The sequence below is a fragment of the Lygodium microphyllum genome, unplaced genomic scaffold (genome assembly GCF_053477565.2).
Source record: "Lygodium microphyllum isolate KBCC unplaced genomic scaffold, Lygodium_microphyllum_v1.1.10 scaffold_31, whole genome shotgun sequence".
Taxonomy (NCBI): Eukaryota; Viridiplantae; Streptophyta; class Polypodiopsida; order Schizaeales; family Lygodiaceae; genus Lygodium; species Lygodium microphyllum.
The window spans coordinates 17,899,007-17,925,709 of NW_028229514.1; the positions used below are offsets into that span (position 1 = coordinate 17,899,007).

General features: G+C 41.8%; 1 pseudogene; it reads left to right on the plus strand.

Moving 5' to 3' along the window:
* The first annotated feature begins 92 nt into the window (after positions 1-92).
* On the plus strand, positions 93-26,527 carry LOC148009376 (threonine synthase, chloroplastic-like; annotated as a pseudogene).
* The last annotated feature ends 176 nt before the right edge of the window (positions 26,528-26,703 follow it).

Consider the following 26,703-nt stretch of genomic DNA (forward strand, 5'->3'; position numbering starts at 1 on the left):
TATGTTAGATCGAACGAGGCATGAAAGAGTTTTCCGCAAGGAAAGAAGGAAGGAAGCAAGAAGAGGAACAACACCACAGAGAAATGGAAACCATGACCGAAAAGATAAGTCTTGAAAGAGAGAAGCGTGAGAGAATTAGCAGGGAGTTGGAAGACCAGGAGCAAAGACTCATGGCACTGGTACAAAGACAAGGAGAAGGTATGGAAGAAATGAAAAGGAGAGCCAAAGAGTGGGCAGGAAAAAATGAACGAAGAGTGAAGACCTTGGTGCATCGCCTAACTCTCGTAGAAAAAGAGAAATTTCTAGTAGAAAGTAGAGTAGAGGCAGCCCAAGTGGGTTTCAATACTTAACAATAAGTTTTTGTGAATACCGTGATGGATGCCACTCACGCGGAGGAAGGCAAGTCCTTGGAGGTGGTAAAGAAAAAGTTGAGCGTAGCACGCAGAGCTCTGCAAGTAGGGCTACACATGCCCCCCTAACTTTGGAGGGCTAAGCCTTGATGAACAACATAGGTGCCTATTATTGGCGGGCCTAACCCCCCAGGAGATTGATGCTCTAGGGTTTGTAGAGGAGGTAAAACACGAAGATTGCCCAGGAAGTGAAGCTGAATCGCAATTTGACATGGGCAGATTTGAAGAAGAAGTGATCCCACAACCCCCTTCACCCCATTCTGTAGAGCAGTGGTAGCAGCCAATAGACAAATCCGTGGAAAGAAAAACCACCCTGAGGGAGAAGAGAAGAAAAATGGTGAAAGAAGACAAACAAAGATTGAGGGCTAACCCTATGGCACAACTGTGTGTACCCCTTCCACATGCCCACATGACCTGCCGACCAATTTTCAGGCGGAGCTCATAGTCTAGGAGAGATGTGACAAAGAGAAACATCCTTTCAACTTCAGCTTCCTCATCCCAAAATGCCTTGTGCAGAGTCCTTTCCCCTAAAATAGTGGACAAGGTGATCGACATCAGAAGCCAACTAAGCCAACAATGGTTGGAAGACAGAGAGAAGAATCCCACCCTCTAAGGCACCGAGGATGGCGAGTACTGGAAAAATAAGGTTTTTGAAGTGCCTTGGTCCGTGTCTGGATATGAGTGCCAACTACTGTGGTGGAGACATATTTGTGACGACAATGTGCTGCCATGGATGGCTTTTTGTAATACCCTCCCTTTTGAGAGAAAGAAACCCACATTCATGGCATATCCTCGTAGCGTAGGATTAGAGTTTGATGCAAACACCCATGGCCGTTACAACTTTCCTATCATAATAACCCATGTACTACCACCTTAGCCCAAGCCCTCACTTTCACCTCCGATAGCCTAGATGCCACCACGACCCAGTTTATTGCTGACTTGTCCTCCTATCCTGATCTTGCCTTCCTTACCACATGCAACTATCTTAGGCTATTAAAAATCTTACTTAGGCAGGATCCCACCTTGGTAGAACATGGTCTCTCCCCACTCTTTTTTGACCCTAATGCCATTGATAGCTGCGCGATGACCCGCCTAATAATGCAAGTTAGCCTTCTACCTTCCTTCTGCCTCGCTACTCTTGAGGATATGAGTGACATCCAATTCACTCACTGTAACCATCCATTTCTCTCCACCACCCCTCTCTAGGTCTGGTTGAATCTTAAGGGTTTCATGCAGAGTTGAAATTTTTAGAGTCACTCCACCGCCTTCTGATGACAAGAACTAGTAATTAGCTACTGCCCGAATCCTATACCTCAACAAGTTTTTTTTTAAAAATAAAAGTAAAAAGATAAAAATGAAAGGAGCCCATGACATGTCCAAACGCAAGTCACGGCACATAGCTCCTAGTCACTGCACCTAAGGATCCTCAAGTTTGGCACGTCCAATGGCCTCGATCTATCGGCTCTGGTCCTAACCCCCTAACCCTTTTGCCTCCCCACTTCATGCTTAGGGCATCCCAAGGGCAGGACATACCTAAGGAGATAAGACTCGCCTATGGTTAGGCCTTTCAACCTAAGCTACATACACCGCACCTCCCTTTGCACAAAATGGGTCCTCAAGTGTGGGACATCACCTAGGCTTACCTAGGGTTAGACCCAACTCCCTCTTCCACCAGCATGAGCACAGAGCACCGCACGGCAAGGTAGACACTTCCCTTAGGTCGAGCACTTTCTCCTTCCAGGTACAACATGATGCTACAAACCACCAACTTTGGAGGCCCTTAGCATCTCGTTGACACACCTTGGGTTCTCTATCCAAATCATTACCAGATCATCCCAATCAAATGAGTCCACATGCGGCCCCATCACCCCCCCAGCCACTGGCCCAGACCCCACCCTTCCACAACAAAGACCGCGAAATGCCATGGGACTTGCACCCGTCTCGAAGGGGGGTAATGTTACCCTCAGTTCGAAAGGTAGAAATATGAAGCAAAAAGGACAAAAAGAAAAGAAAAATAGAAAAGGCGCAGAGGCATACAATAAAATCTAAGCTAAGGGAAAAGCACAATTTTAAATAGAAGGTGTCAAGCTCCCTTTTGTGCCATTTGTAAAAGAATAGACGGGTGTAGCTTAAGGCATGAGGCAAGAAAAGGGAAATAGGAAAAATGACCTTGCCACAAAGTCCAGCCATGTAAAAATAAATGGGTGTCCATGGGATTTTAGGGCTTGTATATAAAATTCAAAAAGTAAATGGAAGGTCATTCTTTGGTGTGTGGCTAACAAGAGACCTCTCTCCTTGTCTTCTTCTCTTCTCTTATTTGTGTGTGTGTGTGTGTGATATAGAGATAAGTATAGAGAGAGGGAGATTGAGAGGGTGAGGGAGTGAGCATGTGGGAGTGAGGAATCAAGAGGGTGAAGCTCTTCACCATTCCCCCTTCTCTTATTCTCTTCTCTTCTCTTTTCTTGCTCGTGCACGGCTATGGTTGATGGAGCTTGAAGGAGGAGGCTTGAGGATGCTTGAGTTAGCATCTAGGATCATGGAGCTACCAGTGTGTATGAAGGAGGAGGCAACTCATTTTTGCATCGAGGAAAGGTCACTACATTCATAGGTTTGGAGGCATGTTAGCTGGGTGAGAGGTAGCCACTAGAGTTTTCTTGGAATGCTTAAATAATAAGTAGTCCGTGGGTCTTGGCGGTCAAGCGAGAGCTCTCACAATCACTTTCTTGAGTGAATGCCTTCCTTAATAGGCCATCATTTGAGGAGGAGATAATGGAAATGGTATTCCTTATGAATAAAAAATAAGATACTTGGTGTTGATAGTCTAGGAAATATGGAAATTTTGTATCTTAAGCTTCACTTTAGTGGTCACATTAACCACTCCACTAGATAACTAATGATGAGCAAATAAATCCTCCAATGGATGTCTTCCAAACTAGGTGACTTAATGGATGAGAAATTGATAAAGTAGAAAATGATCTTAAATAGGACTTTTATTCTTGTAATAGCTTTACTTCTTAATATTCTAGTATATCTTGTGTCTAAAGCCAAGCGAAGGGTTTCTTTATCGACATTCAAAGAATAACACTAGTGCCTCAGTCATGACATTTTCTATACTCACTCTCTAGAAGTCAAAGTCGCTTCCTTAAGTTTATGTCCATAACCAATCTCTAGATATTAATATTGAAAAAATAATGACTATATCCAAGGAACTTCAGAATCAATAGTCATATGATAAGCCACTATTTGCCTAGTTCCGAGGAAGGGACTAGCAATGGCTTTGCTTATTTCAACCACCCACATAGAATCATTCAATTCACATCATAAATAGTAAGCTTTTTTATATTTGGTGGTACCTATTTATTAAACAAACAAATTGTGAAGCTAGATATATATTATCATGGAAAGTATAACCATAGGCTATTGCTATCAAATATATTTAGCTTGTTACAATACCTTCATTCTCAAAAATCCAAAGCCAATGAATAGCGTTGCATCATTAACTTGCCACCACAGATTAAACTAAAAATATATAAAGAAATAAAACAAAAGAAATTAGATCCTCTGTGATTGCTAGAGTGGAGCCTATTTGATTTAGAGGGCCCAAGATTAGAATACATCCACATCACCCTAAATCTCAGCATGTGAAGAATAAACACAACCACCTTGATGGTCCTTGCACATAACCTTTTGCAGGACCAAAACACCTTAGTATGGTGACTAGTTTTTTTGTGTTTGTAAGAAATATTCAATTAATTTTTTTAGTCCTAATTGGCCTAGTAATTGCACATGTATGATTTTTTTTCATTGAGGATAGTGGCAGTCAGTGTGATTGATAAGAACATCCTAATCAAGAGGGGTTCTTATTGAGACTACACCTACGGTTTACCATGAAATGTACTAGGCATGCCACTAGGAATCTTTGCAACACATGTATCATGTTATTTTTTGTGCCTCTCTCACATCTATGAGATTCTAGCTCGTCAATTCCTATGCCTTTTGTTAGATGTTGTATCATTGTATGATGTGATTTAAAATAGGAAGAAAATGAATATAAGATGGACTCGATGTCAAGATTGTGAGAGAGAAGGAAGGAGTCTCACTTGTAGCTTTCTCACTTACACAATGGGCGAATACACACAAAGGTGGAGGCTGAAAACAGTTTTCCTCTTCTTAGTTCTGTAAGCCAAAAAGAACTCTAGTACAAAGAAATAGAAGAACCCTATATATGGGTCTCAAACCAAACTCAACTAACTAAGGTGGCATACTAATTGAGCCATGAACTAGAGTAGATAAGGATAGCTATCATCTAGCTATTATTCATGAGCGGGGTACCAACCGCATCTGCAGCTAACAAGTCGGTGACATAAATGCACAATGGTCACCCTGGCATATCACGAGTAGAACTCGATATCTCAACACTCCCCCTCGAGCTCAATCCCAATTCCTGTACACCAAGTAGGTCTTTGAACTTGTGCAGCTTCTCTGTGCCCAATGCCTTCGTGAATATGTCAGCTACCTGATCCTCTATGCTGACATAAACTAGATCAATAAGACTTAGTAAAACCCTCTCCCGCACATAGTGATAATGCACCTCAATGTGCTTTGTTCTAGCATGATAGATCAGGTTATTTTCCAAGTGTATTATGCTCATGTTGTCACAATAAATGAAAACTTGCCCATCTGTAGGCTGATGCATATCATAAAGTAGCTTATGCAACCAAGCTACCTCACATGCAGCCATTGCTGTACCCGTGTACTCAGCCTCTGTGATCGACAAGGCAACTGTAGGCTATTTCTTGCTGATCCAAGTGACTGCAGTACTCCCAAAAGAGAACACATATCCACTGGTAGATCGTCTATCAGAAATACTACCAGCCCAATTAGCATCAGTGTATCAATGCAACTGTATCTGAACCCTAGTCTCATAAAGTAGTCCATACTACAATGTGGACTTCACATACCTGAGTATGCGTCTAGCCGCATCCAAATGTGGTTTCCTTGGAGCCTGCATAAACTGACTTACCAATCCAACAACATAGCTCAAATCTCGCCTGGTAATAGTCATATAAATCAAACTTCCTACTATGCATCTGTACATAGTAGGGTCTTCCAAAAGCTCACATGCATCTATGCTCAGCTTCACATTCTGCTTCAAAGGAACTGAAATAGGCTTACAGCCTGTCATCCCATATTTGGACAGCATGCTCTAGGTGCTTACTTCAAGCCATACAAGGCTTTCTTCAAGCTGCAAACAAACTCAGGATGAACAGCATGCACATAACCTGGTGGCTGCTCAATATAGACCTCTTCTTGCAAATCACCATGCAATAAGGCATTCTTTACATCCATCTGATGTAAAGACCATCCCTTTGATGCAGCCATAGCAATGACTGCTCTTGCGGTTTCCATCCTTGCAACCGGACTGAATGTTTCTTCATAATCAATGCCATATGTTTGTTCATACCCCTTGATTACTAATCTTTCCTTGTATATATTCAGAGAACCATCTGCATTGTGTTTCACCTTATAAACCCACTTACAACCAATTGCATTCTTATCTTTAGGCAAAGGTACCAATTTCCATGTAGCATTTGCTTCCAAGGCATCCATTTATCATCCATGGCTTTCTCCCATTTTTCTTTTCCCATGGCTTGCTCAAAAGAAGTGGATTCTGGTTCCTGTATCACTTTGACCATATAGGCATAGTGAATGGCTATAAATCCATCATATTTTAGCCTATCCACAGGATACCTAGCTTTGGTAGACCTGCGCAAAGTAGGTTCATTCCCAGGTGCTCTCAAAACATCCCTGGTCTTTCTTACTCCAGGTGTAACAATAGAAGGAATACCCAACTCATCATCAATGCTCTGTTCTGAGCCATTGGATTCACCATCCACATAAGAGTGACCTACATTCACATCAAGCATGGGTTGATCTACCTTCTCTTTTCCTTTTCGTGAAATCTGCATACCACTATCTTCATTGTTTTGAGGAGATTCTCTTGATCTCAATCTGCCTGTCCATGGCGAAGAATGTGAACCACTGCTAGAGGACACTCCAGGCCCACTAATATTTTGTGACTGCTGCTATGAATTCTGTACAGCATTACCATTTTATGCATCTACATCATCAATCACATTTACTGGTTTATACCAGCTACTCATCTCATCAAAAATAACATCTCTGCTCACTATAAACTTACGAGTGGAAGGGTTATAGCATCTATACCCTTTCTACTGCAAAGAGTAACCAATAAAGATGCACTTCTCAGCTTTCGGATCTCAACTTATCTGGCACGTGAACATAGGCAATGCAACCAAAAATCTTCAAATGAGAAATATCTGGTTTCCTACCAGTATACCTCTCCTCTGGAATCATTCCATGTATTACTGCAGTGGGAGTCCTGTTCATTATGTAGACTGCTGTAGCAACTACTTCAGCCCAGTAAAAATCTGGCAAGTCTTTTTTGTTGAGCATGGCACGAGATACCTCTCCAATATGCCTATTTTTCCTTTCTGCAATTTCATTTTGTTGTGGGGTATGACTGCGTGAATATTGCTGCTTTATGCCATGCTCTTGCAGAAACCTTGCAAACTCATTTGAGAGGTACTCTCCCCCTCCATTTGACCTTAGGCATTTTATTTGCAAGCCTGCTTATTTTTCAACCATAGCTTTAAGAGTTTTGAAATGCCCAAACACTTCACTTTTCTTTTTCATAAAATACACCCAAACTTTTTTGCTATAGTCATCAATAAAAATGACAAAATAATGACAGCCTCCAATAGATGCAGCTTTAGTAGTCCACACATTAGAGTGGATTAATTCCAATGGCTTCTTACTCTCTTGAACATGTCTAGGAAATGGTTTTCCTGCATGTTTTCCAAATTGACAGGCTTCACATATCTTATGCATTTCTTCAACCTTGAATTTTGGCAATCCTGCAACAATATTTTGGGCTTGCATTGATTTAAGTCACTGTACATTAACATGACCTATGAATTTATGCCAGATATCAATATCTGCAACTACATCAGTCCCATATGCAAACATTGCTGCACTCAATTCAGGCATGTCTACATCCAACGTAAACATTCTTTCCTTCTTCTTTCCTTTTGCTATCAAGCGACCTTTATTTTTCATATCCTCAACAAAGCATCCATGAGAATTAAATTAGACCTACAAACCCTGCTCAACCCTTTGACCAATAGAAACCAGGTTCTTGGTGATATTCGGGACATGAAATACATTGGACAGGTATTTCTTTTTCCCATCCTGCATAGACAAATGAATTTTTCCAATCTACACAATAGGATGTGCAGTATCATCACCAGTGTCCACAAATCCTGGTTTTTTCATTTTCCTTGTATCCTGCATTCATTCTGCATGACCTGTCATGTGGTTTGATGCACCTGAGTCAACATACCACACATCATTGCTTTCTTCTGCACTTGTCCAGAATTGGTCATGTGCTGCACCATAAATAAATGCTCATGTCTGTCATCACCCTGTCTACTAGAAGATGCATAATTCCCTTGCTGCAATTTTCCATTCATGATGTCATTCTACTTTTTATAGCAGTCTTTAGCCATATGACCCATTTTACCATAATAGTAGCATTCAACATTGTTGTTTGCATTTTGGCCTCTTTGTCATTCACCACGACCTCTTTGGCTCCCCCTGCCTCTAGAGTTACCACGTCCTCCTCCATAGGACTGGTTTTCTTGAGTTTGCTACATATTCTGATTTCTACCACGGCCTCCAGATCGGCCTCCTCTATCTTTGCCTCTACCTCTTCCAACATTTGAGTAGAAGATAGCTTCTTTTGAAGTTCCTCCTAAAGAACATGCACCACCATTTCTCTGCTCCTGAGAAATTGGAAGAGCAATCAACTCCTCAAAATCAGGAAATCTTTCACGGATGGAAATCGATGTTCAGAACTATGCATAATCCTTTCCTAGACCATTCAAGGTCATAGAAACTAAATCATCATCTTTCACTGGCAACCCAATGGAAACAAGTGCATTTGCAATCTTCTTCACCTTCATGTGGTAGTCATTGATGCTCATACTTTCTCTTTGCACATTGTGCAACTCTTGCTTGAGCTGCATTTTCCTGGCTTACGTACTTGTGCTATACATTTTTGACAAAGTAGCCTATGCCTCCTTTGGCGTACTTGCATCCTGAATATGCACAATTATAGAGTCTGAAATGCTGATAGACAGCCAGTACATAACTTTCCTGGCTCTCTCATGCCATCCTTTAAATACGTGCATTTGCTGTTGATTGGGAACATCAAGAAGAACTGATTCTTCTTCATTTCCTACAACGAATTTCCAATATCATTTTTCCATGAGGAAATTCATCATTCTAAACTTCCATGCTTGGAAGATGATCTTGTTAAGCTTTTCAGTGACAATCTGTGAAAGAGAATCAGACACCATTACAAAACATTGCAAAAAATTCTGTCACTGCAAAAAACACAGCTTCAGCCTCACAAGGGTAAATCTGCAAAACTGACGAAAGTGATATTTGACCACACAGTCACTTCCTAGTGACGATTTTGCATCAACAGGCAACAAGGATGATTTTGTAACTCCCAATGTCTCTACGCACAGGCATACGATGCAATTTCTACAATAACTTTTCACCGACCTGTAGAATAGTGGTGGCACAGCAAAAAGCAAGGCCTTTTCCTGAGTGAGTGTAGAAAACTTCCACCTCCAAAACAGGCACTGAAATGGCCTCGAATAAAAAAACCAGGCATCGAAATGCCCTCTTGCTACACTGCGAAGGGTCTCTCAATCTGAGACAATGCACTCTTACACTTTCCGGTTGTGTTACCTGCAAAGACTTGCTCCCAAACTCAAAAAATGAAAGCAACACTGGTCCTCTTACCAGAACACCACGAACTTGGTTTGCTTTCTTGAGCTCCTTACCACGAACCAGGCTCTGATACCATGTCAAGATTTTGGGAGAGAAGGAAGGAGTCTCACTTGTAGCTTTCTCATTTACACAATGGGGGAATATTGTTGCGCAGATCGGTCGCAGTATGCTCACGTAGTGAATCCCGGAAGGTCCCCAAGAACAATGAACTCTACCTTTTTGCACAAAAAAACATGTAAATGTATGAACGACAAGAAGCAAGAGACCAATTGGGTTCAATCTCCCCCTCTGCCTTGTGTGAGCGCTTTAGAAAGCATATATTTTATGTATATTTCCATCTTCATGCTCAATAATAGCCCAATTTACAAAAATATGACAAGCTTTTAGCTTTTGAGTTTGCTTTCTACAAAAATAGGAAATAAAGCTAATGGACGGTGCCCATAGAGTCTGGCACGCCCAATCTCAATGTCCAAATAGAAATAACATATTCGTGCGCATAGGCACATACAAAATAATAATCAATAATCGATGACTCAATAGACATAACAAAATATAGGCGTGGCGCCTATCAAAATATAATCCAAAGGTCGAATACTCGCTAGACTCCAATGCTTTCCTCCGCCACTGCTGCTATCTCTACACATCAACTGAAGCATTCACAATCGTTAGTAAAATAATACAATTAAACCGACAAAAGTGAATAACTAGCAGTCTTCAGCTACATAAATAAATCAACTGGTTAGAAATAAATCCTAACCTTAATTTATTACGAGTGCGCACTCTAAATTCATAAACGTTTATTAATTTAATATGCATTTTGCAGAATCACCCACTATGAAATCACCCACGTACACACTAAATTAATGAAACGCTCGAAAAGGACAGGCATTCCTATCAACTTCTCGCACAAAGAATCCTCTTTGTGTATGAGCCCCGGTCATCTAAGTTTACGGAATCCACCGTAAAACCTCACGGAATCCACCGTGGAATATGCCTCCTGGCATCATACCCCCGGGGTGGGATAACAATTGACCTCAATTGCTATTAGCTCAATGTGGAGCTAACAGAGTGGCACTACAAGATATAGACGTTATAGCGACGTTTAAAACGACGAAAATACAAACAACAAAATTTGCCCCCGTCGTCGCAAAAAGCGTCGTTATTGACGACGCCATAGAATCGTCGCTATATACGTCGCTATGTGCGTCGCTATATGCGTCGCATATAGCGACGCATATAATTTGCGACGCATATAGCAACGCACATAGCGACGGTTACAGAGAATTTGCGACGCTGATAGCGACGGCAATAGCGACGCGTGCAGTGATTTTGCGACGCAAATAGCGACGGTAACAGAGAAAAAAAAAATTTGTGGCAGGGCTAGTTTCTGCACTGCTTCATACAAAGCATTTGCAAACAAAAAGAATGTATACTGAAATCATAAAACTGATGGATGAAATAAATACATGATATCGCATAAAATGCGATTGGTACAATCATAAAACAATATCACTAATACATAGAAAATGTCTACATATATCGGGCGACTAAAAACTAAAGGTATGTGAGCTCTAAGGATCCAAGGGCGAGCTACAAATCCTCGTCCCCCGAAAGCTCGTCCCGCCGCAAAGGAGCATCAAACGGATTCTGCAGAAAAAGAAACAACATATCAATCCACCATACAATAATGCATTCAAATATCTCATGGTAACTACGGACAAGAAAGATGAGTGACTTACTGGGCCACCGCGTCTATACAATCGGTCGATCAATGATCTGAGACCGTGCTTCTCCGCATATCGAGTCTCAAGGCCTTGCGGATCGCGATTTGTAATGGAGTGCTGCAAAGAAAACAAAATGCTAACTGTTAGAAACATGATTGTCAGTACAAAGAATATCTCAAAAAAACAAATAAGCAAAACAAAAGAGAATCTTACAAAGTCCTCCAAATATGTCCTGTGGCTGCCACTCCCAAGATGATGTACCGATCCGGCCTCGATTCGTGCCCTCGCCGCCTCCCGCTGCTGACTCCAACGTCCTGGCGAATTTGTAGCCTCCTCCCTCAGTCGGTGCCAGTCGTCTGCATCTAACCACTCGGGCTTTGGAGCCCCACTCTTGATTGCCTTGCGTGCGTCGGATCGTCTATGTGACATGTATGCACGCATGCAATCCATCATCCAGCCCGTAGAGAATCTATCCACTGCGGCTGGCACCGGGAACTCCTCGTGCAAGGATGCTACTATGTACTCCTTGCTCCCCTCCGGTATGTTCCTCCAATGATCCAGGACGTTGTGCCGAAAAACTTGTTGGCACAACTCCCTCATGCGAGCCATCACCCTCCTCCCCTCATCATTCATGATGATGGCTCCTGACCTGCCATCCACTAGGTATCCATAATCCCTAGGAGTGTGCCGTGTATGGGCCCTCTCCCATCTCCGTCCACGCTCCTGGGCATATCCAGGAGATCCCTGAACATCCGGTGTACCGACGGGGGTACCCTCTCCCGGAGTGCCACACAAAGGGGTGCCGCCAGAGGGTGTGCCACCAAAAGGAGTGCCACCAGAGGGGGTACCACCAAAAGGAGTGCCACCAAAAGGCGTGACATCTGTCGACGGCTGTGCAAAAGCCGGAGTAACTGGAGTGGACGTCCCCACAGGTGTGACAAATCCTGGTGATAACCGAGCTCCAGCTGAACGATGAGACGAAGACACCACGTCTGTGTCTCCACAGCAGCACCCTGATCCTCCTGCAGTCACAGTCCCTCCCTCTGGCCCAAGTCGCGAGCGTCGAGATCGTCTACTCGAAACTGAAGCATCTGATCGCGCTGAAGCTGATCTAGCAGAGTGTCCTGACGAAGAACGAGACAGCTCCTGATCTGCTATCTCTTTGAATCTCGCGAGCTGATCTGGAGACATACGTGCCATCATCTCCTGAAACTCCTCATCGCTCATCCCTCGACTCATCCTGAAAATGTCGATACCTGCACAGATAAAAAATAATGTTAGAATAATCAATTTAAACTATACAAAGCACATTAATAAAATCATTTTTGAAAAATCCCTCTTAAAATGCATATCTTATTTACCTTTATGGAAGATCTAAACAACGAATTGAGTAATACAATTCTCCAAGAATGAAGTATTCTATGGTCCCATGTTAATCTCCTGACACAACTCTGCATACACTGGAAGGTCGATAGACATGTCACCACAAAACAACGAGTCTGTCTCGTTCTCAAAAAATTCTACGACTTTTCTATTTCCATCATTGTTAGCCGATGCAGGCTCCAAGCTTGCGGTGGCCTCCACCCCTTGTAATTTCGATCCCTTTATTTGCATATTTTCTTCATCTATGCCTGGAACATCGCTTTGATCGTATACTCTCGCACCTCGAGGAGTTGAATGTATAACATACCACCATCGAGGTTGTCGGGGATTTGGATAGAAGATTACGTGTTCACAAACACTTACAAACCGTCTTCAAACCATTGTGACATAAACCATGTCGTATTACAATTAGCAAGCAAATGCCTAGTTGCACCTGTTCACAATGGGCCGGCAACACAAAGGTGTCGCGTAAATCCATCCATTTTTTTCAGAATCTATTTCGAGAAATCCAGATGGACCTCGTCGAACTGTTGCGCCAGCTCCTCCAAGTACCACTTTGAACCACTGCACGTCGAATATTATCATGGAGAAGCTACGGTAATCCACCATAATAATACTTTGCAAATTCCCAAAATACTCCATCTCATCCACAACCGTGTTCGGATCCGTTGCTCGTCGCCGGCTCTCTTGCTCAAACCTTGCCATGACACCACAGTCCATTGTGGAGCGCATTTTGTCAATACGCTCCACCCGAAAATGCCGTCCGCGTGACCATGTTGCACTATATATTTTGTACTGCACATTGAAACACTCAAGTTAGATGTAGCAAGCAAATTTAGATACGACACATTCTAAACCCCTCATTACCTTTGGACTACATCCCCTCGAGAACTCCCACTCCTCCATTGAGACCTCTCTCCCTTCGCTGGATGCTGCGGTCAAGGCTCCATGCAACCATCGTGTTGACATAAACCGCGGCATCTCCTCCATGCCTTCGAGATATCGAATCGGTCGGTGACGCGTACTGCGTCGGAATTCGGCTCATGCTTCCTCTCGATCTTGCCTTGCAATCTGGTACTTGGCGAGCCACGTCTCCACGGAGGCATGGTGCAACATACAAAAGCGATTCACCTTCTCTTCCATTGAGGCATCCATTCTTTTTTCTACCCCATTTCCAACCACCACATCTCCAGTCAGCCTGTCATCGTCCTTCAACGTCCATAGCATTTCCAACCATTTCCAACCACCATTTCCAACCACCACATATCTTATGCCAATCATGGGATTTTAGCCCAGAAATCTAGCCATCTTTAGAAAATGCGGACCTGAGAGAACGCATCATACCCGTCGGAGTGCGGATAGACTTGATTACTTGCTTCACAATGCGCTCTTCTTTGGTAGACAAAACCCAGGGAGCGCGAGGAAGCTGCACTCCCCCTTCAGCACTCGACTGCGGCCAAAGCGCCTCCATCTTACCTACCTCCTTTAAATCCATTCGTGCCCCTATAGTGTCTCTCTTTCCTGTGATGTGGTCCCATAGCAAGCTGCCCTCATTTTTGAAAATATGCATGGGATCCAACAAGCGGTTGACCTGTAAGTGGGTCCAATATGGCAACTCGTAGAAAACTGAGAACCGCCGCATTCCATTTGGATGTGAATCCGGGTTTACCATTTTCAGCTCGTACCAGCTTGCAGCGTTCATACGTGCTGGAGGTCGTCCAAGAAAACCTTCCCTGAGTTCATGATCCTCCGGCAAGAAAGCGGCGTGTCCTTGGTATACCATCTTCTTCATGGTTCGTGACCTTTGGGAGTCTAACTGTGGTCCACACAATGGACATGCATGATAACCTGAGGTAACAAGACCTGCAAGGCGATCCACGACCTAGTGAATACTTGATTGAATGAAATAAAATATAGATATTACCGGCGAGAACAAAGGTCTGCTCACCTGAGCACTCTCCCAATCCCGGAAAGTCATGCATCGTCCACATGAGAATGGTTCGAATGTTGGCTGACCGCCGACCATCGCGCCTGCTCATATCTTGCACCATGACCCCCTCCTCCCACAAAATCTTAAGCTCATCGACTAATGGACGAAGATACACGTCCATATTTTTTGCTTTGTAGCGGCCCGGGATGAGCAAGCTAAGGATGAGATGTCCTTTCTTCGTAGAAAGCCATGGAGGAATGTTGTAGTTGACAAGCACTATAGGCCACACACTGTAAGAAGTCGAGCGCAGACCGAATGGGTTCACACCATCCATGGCGAGACCGAGCCGAAGATTCCTTGGCTCTCGCGCAAAGCCTGGGAAGGTAGAGTCAATGTGGCTCCATGCGCGCAAATCTGCTGATATTCGTTGAACTCCATCCGTGGACCTATTCTGCACATGCCACGTTGTCAAGCTTGCCATGGCAGACGTGCGAAACATGTGGTTTATGCGGGGGATGAGCGGAAAGTGTCTGAGGACTTTTTGAGGGATGGTTTGCTCTTGCAAGTCCTATCGATACCTGTGAGCACCACACTTTGGGCATGTCTCCATACTCTCGTATTCATCTCGAAACAATATGCAGTCGTTGATACATGCATGGATGTTATTGTAGTCCATGCCAAGCTTCCGTAAAACATGTCGCGCATCATCACGAGACTCAGGCATGGTGTTTGCAGGTGGCAATATATGATATTTCAATAACCTGAAAAAATCATAAAACACCTTGAAAAATCTATCCACGTTTGCAATAATACTATTTTAAAAAAAAACAATGAAGTCTGTGTGCAAGGTATCTGAATAACTCAGTCACACTCGTATCGCTCCAACCGTATTTTGCTTGCACACTTAAGAGTGCAAGCAATGTCTTCAACCGAGATACTCGGCACCAATCATATAATGGTATGGATGCTTCCTCTCTGAGCGTGTCAGATGTCTCAACATCCATGGGAATCAATGCATCGATCATTGCCTCCATCTCAGGCTCCAAGATTGTAGGCAAGTCGGGAAGGTTGTCTGTCTCCTCTGGCATTGACGGTATAGATGGGCCTTGCGAGTGGTCGATTGGCTCCTGCAATCCATCCATCGCACGTCCATGAACTCTTCTAATTGGCCGCAAAGGGTGCACTCTCCCTTGGGTCGAGACATCACCCCCCTGGATAGAAAATTTGCCAACAAGACCCAATCTTATTGTGTATGGTTTTCAATTAGCTTGAGAGTACAATGCATGAAAAATGCTAACTTCAAATTACCGTACCGTTTGCTGAAAGTCTGCAATCGCCTGATCAATGATCTCAGATTGAAACTCGCCAAATCGTCGTACGTGTTCTATAGACAATCGGCGTTTTCGTCTAATTGCCAACTTGCATTGAGAGCAAGGATATGGGACACGCTGATTAAGATACGACTCGCGGTCTTGAACAATAGGACCTTCTTCGTTTGCCATCTTATCTACATTACAGCAAACAAGGCTTAAATGGATAGCTTTATGGAGATGTACGTCAAGTTGCAAGTTGACCATAAACCTTGCATTGTATATAGTAGTCGAGAGATTATCCGATGTTATATCTCGGCCTTGTATCATGCTTAACGATTTGTTTGTCCCGGTAGATAATTTTTTGTTATATCTCCGCTTTGAGTATAAGTAATCCATTTTAAAATTAATGCGCGCCATCTATGAAATTTTATAACTATAGGAATAAAATTTATTTCAATCAATTCTACTCATAGTCATAAGACCTGAGAGAAATTATCCTATACTCAATTTAAGGGTTTCTTTTTCTATAACAATAATTTTGGGTTCATTTTGATGAAGTACGCGGCCGTATGCAAAGCACATTGCATACCATTATCAATACGTATATTATCTTAAATTTTCTTCCCTTCCCTCTCCCTCTCTTTCTCTCCCTCTCCCTCTCCCTCTCTCATTTCCCTCTCCCTCTCTTTCTCTCACCCTCTCCCTCTCCCTCTCCCTCTCCCTCTCTTTCTCTCTTCCTCTCTTTCTCTCACCCTCACCCTCTCCCTCTCCCTCTCGTTCTCTTTCTCTCCCTCTCTCATTTCCTCCCTCCCCCTCCCCCTCCCTCTCCCTCCCTCTTTCTCCTTCTCCCTCTCCCTCTCCCTCTCTCTCCCTCATTTCCTTCCCCTCCCCCTCCCTCTCCCTCTTCCTCTCCCTCTCCCTCTCTTTCTCTTTTTTTCCCTCTCCCTCTCTATCTCTCTTTCTCTCTCATTTCCTAAACAAGCAAAAAATATTCTCTTTCTCTCCCTCTCCCTCTCTTCCTCTCTTTCTCTCACCCTCTCCCTCTCGTTCTCTTTCTCTCCCTCTCTCATTTCCTCCCTCCCCCTCTCTCTCCCTCTCCCTCCCTCTTTCTCCCTCTCCCTCTCTCTCCCTCATTTCCTTCCCCTCCCCCTCCCTCTCCCTCTTCCTCTCCCTCTCCCTCTCCCTCTCTTTCTCTTTTTTTCCCTCTCCCTCTCTATCTCTCTTTCTCTCTCATTTCCTAAACAAGCAAAAAATACTCTCTTTCTCTCCCTCTCCCTCTCTTCCTCTCTTTCTCTCACCCTCACCCTCACCCTCTCCCTCTCGTTCTCTTTCTCTCCCTCTCTCATTTCCTCCCTCCCCCTCTCTCTCCCTCTCCCTCCCTCTTTCTCCCTCTCCCTCTCCCTCTCCCTCTCTCTCCCTCATTTCCTTCCCCTCCCCCTCCCTCTCCCTCTTCCTCTCCCTCTCCCTCTCCTTCTCTTTTTTTCCCTCTCCCTCTCTATCTCTCTTTCTCTCTCATTTCCTAAACAAGCAAAAAATAAAGTGATTTAAACATCCTCCAAGCAAAAGGGAGAGGGAGAGATACAATGCACTCTCCCTCTCTTTCTCTTTCTATCCCTCTCTCATTTCCTTTCCCTTCCTCTCCCTCTCACTCTCTTTCTCTCTCATTTCCTCTCCTAAGCAAGTAAATAATAAGGTGATTCAAACATTAAACAAGCAAAAGGGAGAGGGAGGGAGAGAGAGAATGCATTCTCCCTCCTTCTCCCTCTCTTTCTCTTTCTCTCCCTCTCCTATTTCCTCCCCCTCCCTCTCCCTCTCCCTCTATTTCTCTTTCTCTTTCTTTCCCTCTCCCTCTCCCTCTCTCTTACTCTCTCGTTTCCTCTCCTAAACAAGCAAAGAAGAAAGTAATTTAAACATTAAAAAAGCAAAAGGGAGAGAGAGAGAATGCACTCTCCCTCTCTTTCTCTCCCTCTCCCTCTCTTTCTCTCACTCTCTCTCCCTCTCCCTGTCCTTCTCTTTCATTTCCTCTCCTAAACAAACAAAAGAGAACGATTTAAACCTTCAACAAGTAAAAGAAAGAGAGAGGGAGACTCACCAATGAGATATGGCGAGCGTGGGCGGCTTCTCTTTGCAACGAGGGCTCCTCCTCTCCTTCACGAACAACGACGGTGGCGGCGGCGGCGGCGGCGGTGGTAAGTCTCTTCCTCCTCTTCTCCCACAAAGCCTTGGCTCTCTCCCTCGCTCTCTCCCTCGCTCTCGCTCTCAAAAGGCGAAGAAAACAAAATGAAAACGGCACTCTGGTTTCGGCCGCGCTTTTTTTCCCTGTGGCGTCGCTATATGCGTCACTATATGCATCGCTATTTGCGATATCCGCCGTCGCTAATCGGCGTCGCTATTGCCCCATTCCCTTGTAGTGTGGGGAAAGCATTTAAGTCTCTAGTGTGCATCCATTGTGCTTCCTCTACAGGATGGTTCTTAAATTTTACTAGGTATCTAGAATACCTTCGGCCAGTTCTAGTGGTCATGTAGCCAGTGTCTATGATGGCTTCTGGTTCAAGTATTTGAGTCTCTTTCTCTAATAAAGGTGGGTTTTCATAAACAGGGTGGATAGTTAAATTGGGCTCTAAATGGTCTCAATAAACTAATGTGAAATGTATTATGAATTTTCCAATGAGATGGTAATTCTAACTTGAATGCATTATCATTAATCTTATGAATGATTCTAAATGGTCCATAGAATCTAGGAGCTAATTTGATAATTGGATGTCTATCTACACTTTGCAGTCTACGCTTTTCTATTCTAAGCCAAACATAATCATCAACTTGGAAATTCATGGCTTGTCTTTTCTTGTTGGCTTGTTTGGTATATGATTGTTGGGCTGTAGCAATCATATCCTTAACCTCATCAAAAATAGTATTATGCATAGTAGCAATATCATCAGCACTCTGTATTCTATTAGATAAAGATGCAACATGTGTAGACAATCTATATCCATAAATGACTTCAAAAGGTGCTTTCTTTGTAGATCTGTGCGGTGTATTGTTGTATGCAAACTGTAATAAATGCAAATGAGTGTCCCATGTCTGAGATTTAGAGATAGTATATGCACGTAAAAGATCTAGAATGGTGCTGTTTGTGGCTTCTGTTTGTCCATTTATTTCTGGATGAAATGCAGATGAGAAATCAATCTTTGTGCCTAGATTTGCAAATAGTGTAATCCAAAAATTGTTACAAAATTTGGAATCACGATCTGAAATAATCACTTTTGGCAATCCATGGTTAGTAAAAACAGTTTTCAAAAATAACTGTGCTGCTTGTGATGCTGTTAAAGTTTTCTTACATGCAATGAAATATGCTTGCTTACTAAATCTATCTACAATTGTCCAAATCATATCATGGTTAGATTTAGTATTTGGTAAACCAGTAATGAAATCCATAGAAATATGTTCCCAAGGTTTAGATGGAATAGACAAAGGCATTAGTAATCCATACTGTTTACCATGATGTCTCTTTATTCTTTGACAAATCAAACATTCAGAAACGAAATTAGATACATCTGCATGCATATGCGGCCAATAAAAGTCTTCAGTTGACATGCGTAATGTAGATATGATACCTCTATGACCTTGATATGGGGGACAATGAATTTCATTCAAAACAAAAGATCGGAATGGAATAGTAACACACAGTCTCTTTTCAAAAAACATAAATCCATCATTATATGACAATGAATCAACAAGAATGAAATTATTTTGAACTAATTTATGCCAATCAGAATGAAAAGTAATATCTTGGTGATATGTATCTTTCATAGCAATCAAAGAATCAAAAGATATGACAGAAATATTATGAATTTCAGGTCTTCTACTCAATGCATCAGCAACTACATTTTCTTTTCCAGGTTGGTATTGAATGATAGGATGAAAACTTTGAATGAAGGAAGCCCATTTGATATGACGGTCAAAAATTTGGGGTTGGCTAAGTAGATGTCTAATGCTTTGTTGGTCGGTCTTTATCATGAATTCTGAACCCATTAAGTAGTGCTTCCACTGTTTTAATGCTTGTACAACTGCTAATAGTTCTTTGTCATAAGTGGAATATTTGAGCTCAGAGGGTTTCAGCTTAGAACTAGAATATGCTATTGGATGATTGTCTTGCATTAGTACCGCTCCTATTCCTGATCCGCTAGCATCGGTCACAACTAGAAAGAATGGTCTATTAAAGTCATGCAATTGTAGAACATGAACATTGGTTAATGCACGTTTCAGTAAGTCAAAGGATTTCTGCTGAGTTTCAGTCCATTGATAAACAATTCCTTTCTTAAGAAGTTTTGTTAACGGTAAAGCAAGTAATGAAAAATTACGTACAAACTTCCTATAGAAACTAGTAAGACCAAGGAATGAGCGTAACTCATGCACATTTTTAGGAATAGACCAATGCAATATTGCATCAATTTTCTTAGGATCAACTTTAATTCCTTTAGATGATACAATATGACCTAAATACTCAATTTCTGTCTTAAAGAATTCACTTTTTAAAGGATTTGCAAACAATTGATTTTCTTTCAGTAATTGAAAAACTAATGATAAATGCTCATAATGCTCTTTTTCACTTTGACTAAACACCAAAATATCATCAAAGAAAACAATCACACAATACTGATATTTCAGAAAGATACGGTTCATCATTCTACTCAAAGTAGCAGGTGCATTAGTCAATCTGAATGGCATGACTAAGAATTCGTAATGGCCAAATTGTGTCCTGAATGCAGTCTTAAATATGTTAGATCTATCTAGCCTCACCTGATGATATCCAAACTTAAGGTCAATTTTACTAAATATAGAAGATCCTTGCAGTTTGTCCATAAGGTCATCAACTCTAGGTATAGGATACCTATTCTTTACAGTGATCTTATTTAATGCTCGGTAGTCAATACACATACAGGTGCACCGAATGGAGAACTGCTAGGTCGAATTAAGCCTCTATTTAGTAATTCTTCAACTTGACTCTAGATTTCTTTTTGCTCTATCTGATTGTGCCTATATGGTGCTTTGCAAGGTGGTTGTGTGCCAGGGATTAAATCAATCTTATGGTCTTCTGGTCGTGAAGGTGGTAAACTTGGTGGTAGGTATTCTGCAAAACTATCCTTAAAATATGCAAGAAATTCCTTATGCCTAGGGTGCATATGATTTTCCTTTGCTTGCAATTCATTCACCCAAATGAGATATGATTTAGTACTCTTGCGTAATGCACGTTTTGCTTGAGTATGCGAAAGCAGTGGAAAAATATTAGATGCATGCATACCATATAATGTAATAGATTTTCCTTGAAAATTAATATTCATTGTGTGTGTGGAATAATCTATATTGGGATTATGCTGGTGTCTCCAAGGCATTCCTAAAATAATATCGCTTGATTGTAATGGGATAACTAAGAAATTTCTTCTTTCAATATATGAACCAATTTGAATCTCTAGATCTTGTACTTCTTGTGTGCAATTGTACCTAGTGCCTAAAAATGCAGCTTTTATGCGAAAATGCGTAGGTACAGTTTGTAATTTCAATTCCTTTACCAATTTTACGCAAATAAAGTCATGAGTACTACCGTCATCATGCAAGATAGTTCTTTTCTTTCCATGCACCAAACATTTCATAGTCAACAATGAATGTGGAGTAGGCATACCTGGTAAAGTGTCGGAAGTAGTAGTAGGATCATCCTCATCTTCAGTGAAATCAGGCATATCCTCATGCTCGTCTTCGTCCATGGCTCCAAGATAGTTGATATGTGCTGGTGGCTTCTTTGAATGAAAATTTGCTGCGAGATGCCCTCGCTGGTGACACTTATAGCATACTATTGGCTTGGCTTTGGTTACATTATTTGCAATGGCTGGAAGTCAGGGAAAATTTGGATTTGCTTGTGGAATAGGCTTAGGATTTGGATTGACATTGGATGGTAATGCTGGTGGTTTAGCCCAATTCTTGCGGAAAGATGGTGATGAGAAACGACTTAGATTAAAGCTTCTAAAATTGGAATTGAATTGTTTAGTTCCATAATTACCATTGGCTTGGAATTGCTGTGGTCGTCTGTCTCTTCCGCGTAACTTATCTTCAGTGTCATGAGCTAAGGAGATGGCGTCTTCAAGGGTAGCAGGCTTGAACATGTTCACTTCAGCGTAGTAATGTCCAAGAAGTCCAGACATATACTTCCGCTTATGTGTCGTCTCTGGTACGTCTTCAAGCATGCATAGCTGTAGGAGTGCATTCCAAAAACGCTCTATATACTGTGGAATAGGCTCACGATCCTGTTGTTGAAGTAAATCCCATTGCTTGATAGCCTTCTGATGAAATTGCAGTGGAAGGAAATTCTGCAGTAACTTCTTCTTGAAATCTTCCCAAGTAGTAGAACATTCTATGCTCTTGCGTACTACAGTCCACCAAAGTGATGCTCTGTCTATCAGATGATTAGTAACACACTTGATTTTATCTTTTTCTAGATAAGTTTCCTCATGGAAATAGTCATCAAACTGGCTAATGAAAGATAAAACAGTTTTTCCTTCTCGTATGCCATTGAAAGTGCGAAATTTGAAACTTTGTTTACTTATATTTGATTCCTTGCGAATGGTTTGTGCTTCAAGAGTGGCGTCGATGGTACGTCGAATCAAATCTTCAGCTTGAGGTTCTTCTTTGTCGGTGGACGCTCTTTGTAATTTTGTCAATTGCGCTTGCAATGCTTGCCTAGCCCTTTGCTCTTCTTCCAATTGTAACATGATTAGATCCAGCTTTTGTTCCATGGTAGGCTCAGGTAGGTCGTCTTCAGTCATAGGATCATCCATATGTGGGGTAGTCATCCTGTAAAACTCAATAAACCTTTCTCACTCAAAATCAAGTTAGCAGGATGAGCGTAGCTCAAATTCGGGGTTACAAGGCTATGTATTTTTGGGTATTTCTTTCTCAATTTTCAAAAAATCTGCAATATTTCCGTCTTCGTTTGCTGAAAGTACTTCAGCGAACTTGTAGATAGGTAGAACACCTTGTCATGAACAACTTTCCAGTTCAGAGTTTTTGCGTAGGAACAAGCCTTTTAGGAGTTTTGAGTGAGCACTGGTCAGTTCTGACTCCAGTTGACTAGTTTGATTTGCAGAGTTGCAGACTTAGCAGACTTACAGAGTTGCAGACTTGCAGTACTTAGGCCGACTTGATGAACTTGCAGGACTTGATTCCCATCGACTTATTGAACTTGACTTCTGGTGCGCAGGACCCTGAGTTTATTGACTTGCTTGTTCTGTGTGACTTGAATAGCTTAGCTTGCTTGACTTAAGGAAATTAAGCTTAAAAAGCTTAATGAGCAGACGTCGTCAGATTTGGTGAGGGGGGGGGCGTTTTTCGTGACGGCGCGAAAAACGCGGGCCTCCTCCAAATCAGTCGATATGAAATTTGAAGCTCAAAGCTTCTTAAGCTTCTTCTAAGCTTAACTTAAGCTTAAACTTATGAGAGATGAAAGATATGAATTTTGTTTTCTCACTGTTTCTTGACGACTTGATGAAGGAGATGGATGCATGGTCCTCTGCCTTCAGAGCCTGGTCCTTCGCGATCTGACAGTAGAAATAGGGGTTCTTGATCGCCAGAAGTCTGCCTGTATCGACGGTTCGCGATGAGATTGACTGTAGAGCCCGATCGTTCCTAGAGCTCCACCTTCGCTCGAGATTGATAGCGATTGGAAGCTCTTGATCTCAGCTCCGCTCTGATACCAATGTTGCACAGATCGGTCACAGTATGCTCACATAGTGAATCCCGAAAAGTCCCCAAGAACAATGAACTCTACCTTTTTGCACAAAAAACCATGTAAAAGCATGAACGACAAGAAGCAAGAGACCAATTGGGTTCAATCTCCCCCCATGCCTTGTGTGAGCGCTTCAGAAAGCATGTATTTTATGTATATTTCCATCTTCATGCTCAATAATAGCCCAATTTACAAAAATATGACAAGCTTTTAGCTTTTGAGTTTGCTTTCTACAAAAATAGGAAATAAAGCTAATGGACGGTGCCCATAGAGTCTGGCACGCCCAATCTCAATGTCCAAATAGAAATAACATATCCGTGCACATACGCACATACAAAATAATAATCAATAATCGATGACTCAATAGACATAACAAAATATAGGCGTGGCGCCTATCAAAATATAATCCAAAGGTCGAATACTCGCTAGACTCCAATGCTTTCCTCCGCCACTGCTGCTATCTCTGCACATCAACTGAAGCATTCACAATCGCTAGTAAAATAATACAATTAAACCGAAAAAAGTGAATAACTAGCAGTCTTCAGCTACATAAATAAATCAACTGGCTAGAAATAAATCCTAACCTTAATTTATTACGAGTGCGCACTCTAAATTCATAAATGTTTATTAATTTAATACGCATTTTGCAGAATCACCCACTATGGAATCACCCACGTACACACTAAATTAATGAAACGCCCGAAAAGGACAGTCGTCCCTATCAACTTCTCGCACAAAGAATCCTCTTTGTGTATGAGCCCCGGTCATCTAAGTTTACGGAATCCACCGTAAAACCTCACGGAATCCACCGTGGCACGGAATCCACCGTGGAATATGCCTCCTGGCATCAAATACACACAAAGGTGGAGGCTGAAAGCAATTTTCCTCTTCTTAGTTGTGTAAGCCAAAAAGTACTCTAGTACAAAGAAATAGAAGAACCCTATATATGGGTCTCAAACCAAACTCAACTAACTAAGGTGGCATACTAACTGAGCCATGAACTAGAGTAGATAAGGATAGATGTCATCTAACTATTATTCATGGGCGGTGTAGCAACCGCATCTACAGCTAACAAGTCGGTGACATAAATGCACAATGGTCACCTTGGCATATCACGAGTGGAACTCGATATCTCAACACTCGAGAGATGTGAAACTTGCAAAGCAAAACAAATAGCTATAAATGCAACAAGTTTTTAGTGTAAAGGCTTCTTTTATCACAATAATGAGTTAGTGGGATGGTCTATTTTTTCCCCATTCTGATGGGTGCATTTGATGGTTGATACACTCTTGAAATAATTTCATGCATTAGGGCCACTAAAATAAAATTTTCCCTTGCTCATGTTTCAATGCATGTGTAGGATGTACTTCATTTAGCATAGCTTTGGAAGTGCTCAGAAGAATTTCCAATGCAAGTTTGTAGCTACTACAAACTCCATTCAAAGGTCATTCACTTACTTTACTAGGGTGTGCAATGGTAAATCACAACTAAAGTATCATGCTTTTGTTCGCATGAGACTTTTTTTCCATTCAAAGCTGAACTAGTAAGAAGAGTTAGCGAATAGTATTTTTTTTCAATTTTTTTAAGCTAGTAAGAAGAACTAGTAAGAAGAGTTAGCGAATAGTATTTTTTTGACAATTTTTTTTAGCTAAACTAGTAAAAAGAGGTGGAGTCTTAACACAGCACTATTCGTGAGATCTGCTCACCCATGGAGGCTCACCTCTTCCACTTCGGCCTCTAGGGAAAAGAAGACAACTGACAACATCTTTGACAATGCATGCCACCATGGTTTGTTTGAGCCGCCTACTACCTTCTCTGCCAAGTAAGTTCCTTTCATCCCATATGACCTTGTCGACGAGGGGTATTTGTTGGACAAGGTCATTTACAAAATCAAGGATGGTTTGGTTCTTGATGTTGAGCATGATATGGAGGCCCTAAGGAATATGATGTGAAGTATTTGAACTTTTTTTGATTTCTATGTTAGTAAAACTACTTGGCCATTTTGGATCAAGTGCTTGGAGTAAGGAAAATTGTGTACTTCCTGAGATGGACAGATGATATTGTAAATGCTTTTCAAGGGAATTTGACTTTGTTCCATGCATAGCAATTGGATAATGAGATGTTTAATTTGAATGACTTGTGGGTGAAGTAGTGTGGTATCAGTCACACGGGGAGCTTTAAGGATCTTGGCATGATGGTCTTGTTGAGTCAAGAGAAGAGGTTAAGGAAAATGAATAATCTTCTCATTGATGTCAACTATGCATCAACTATTGATATATATGTAACACTTTCAACTTATTTTGATGCACTTGGCATTCCTCCTATTGTGTTTTTGCCAGCAAACAAAATCTGAATTGCCCACTTGGTGCAACAAATTGCCAATGGGGTAGTCTTATTGAGCCGGGACACCAATTTTGATAGGTGCATGCATCTAATTTAAGAAGTGATAGAAGCAATGCCCATATACTTGACTAATTCTTTATAAAGCCTTCACTTGGAAGGCCAGAAAACTATAGCCATAGAGATTTTAAGTGGGACATTCCTCACTGGGTTATTATACATCGAAGCAATCATGGGAACATCCATGCATTCTGTTAGGGGTTTGTTACATGCAAAGAACTTGGCTTGACTAATCAAATTCCCAAGCTAGTTGGTGCACAATCCGCAACAACAAATGCCAATCCAGTGCATCTATATTATAAGACCAGGTGGAATAATTATACACCTATGAAGGCCAACCCCTTTTTTGCATCTGCTATTCAAACTAGTGATTTAGTATCCATTGATCATGCAGTTTCTACCCTTTGAAATTTTGAGGACATTGTAAGAGGTTATAAAAGAAGAAATAATGGATGCTAGTTCTTTGGCTAATACAATAGAAGTTTCTACTTGCCCAGACACTTGCATGGCAGTATCTGCCTTGATGAAGTTGCGAGAGAAGAATGTAATTGGGCCCAATCAATCATACTATTGTTATGAGTGCAGTTAATGGCCTGATGTTCAGTCATTCTGAAATTGCTTACCAGTTGAAGGAGATACCAGAGTTTCAATCAAAGTATGCTACCCTCCCAATTGAAATAAAGATTAGTTTAGGGTCTCTCTCGTAGGCACATTTTTGAGAAGGAAACTAACCTAGAGTGTCAATATCTTTGAGGTTATTTGCACATTTCATGTTGACAAGTGGAATGTGCAACCACTATTTCTATGGTAAATCACATCTCTCATTTTGATAAGGTCATGGTGTCTCGGATTTATCTTTATCATGCAAAAGAAAAACTCATGG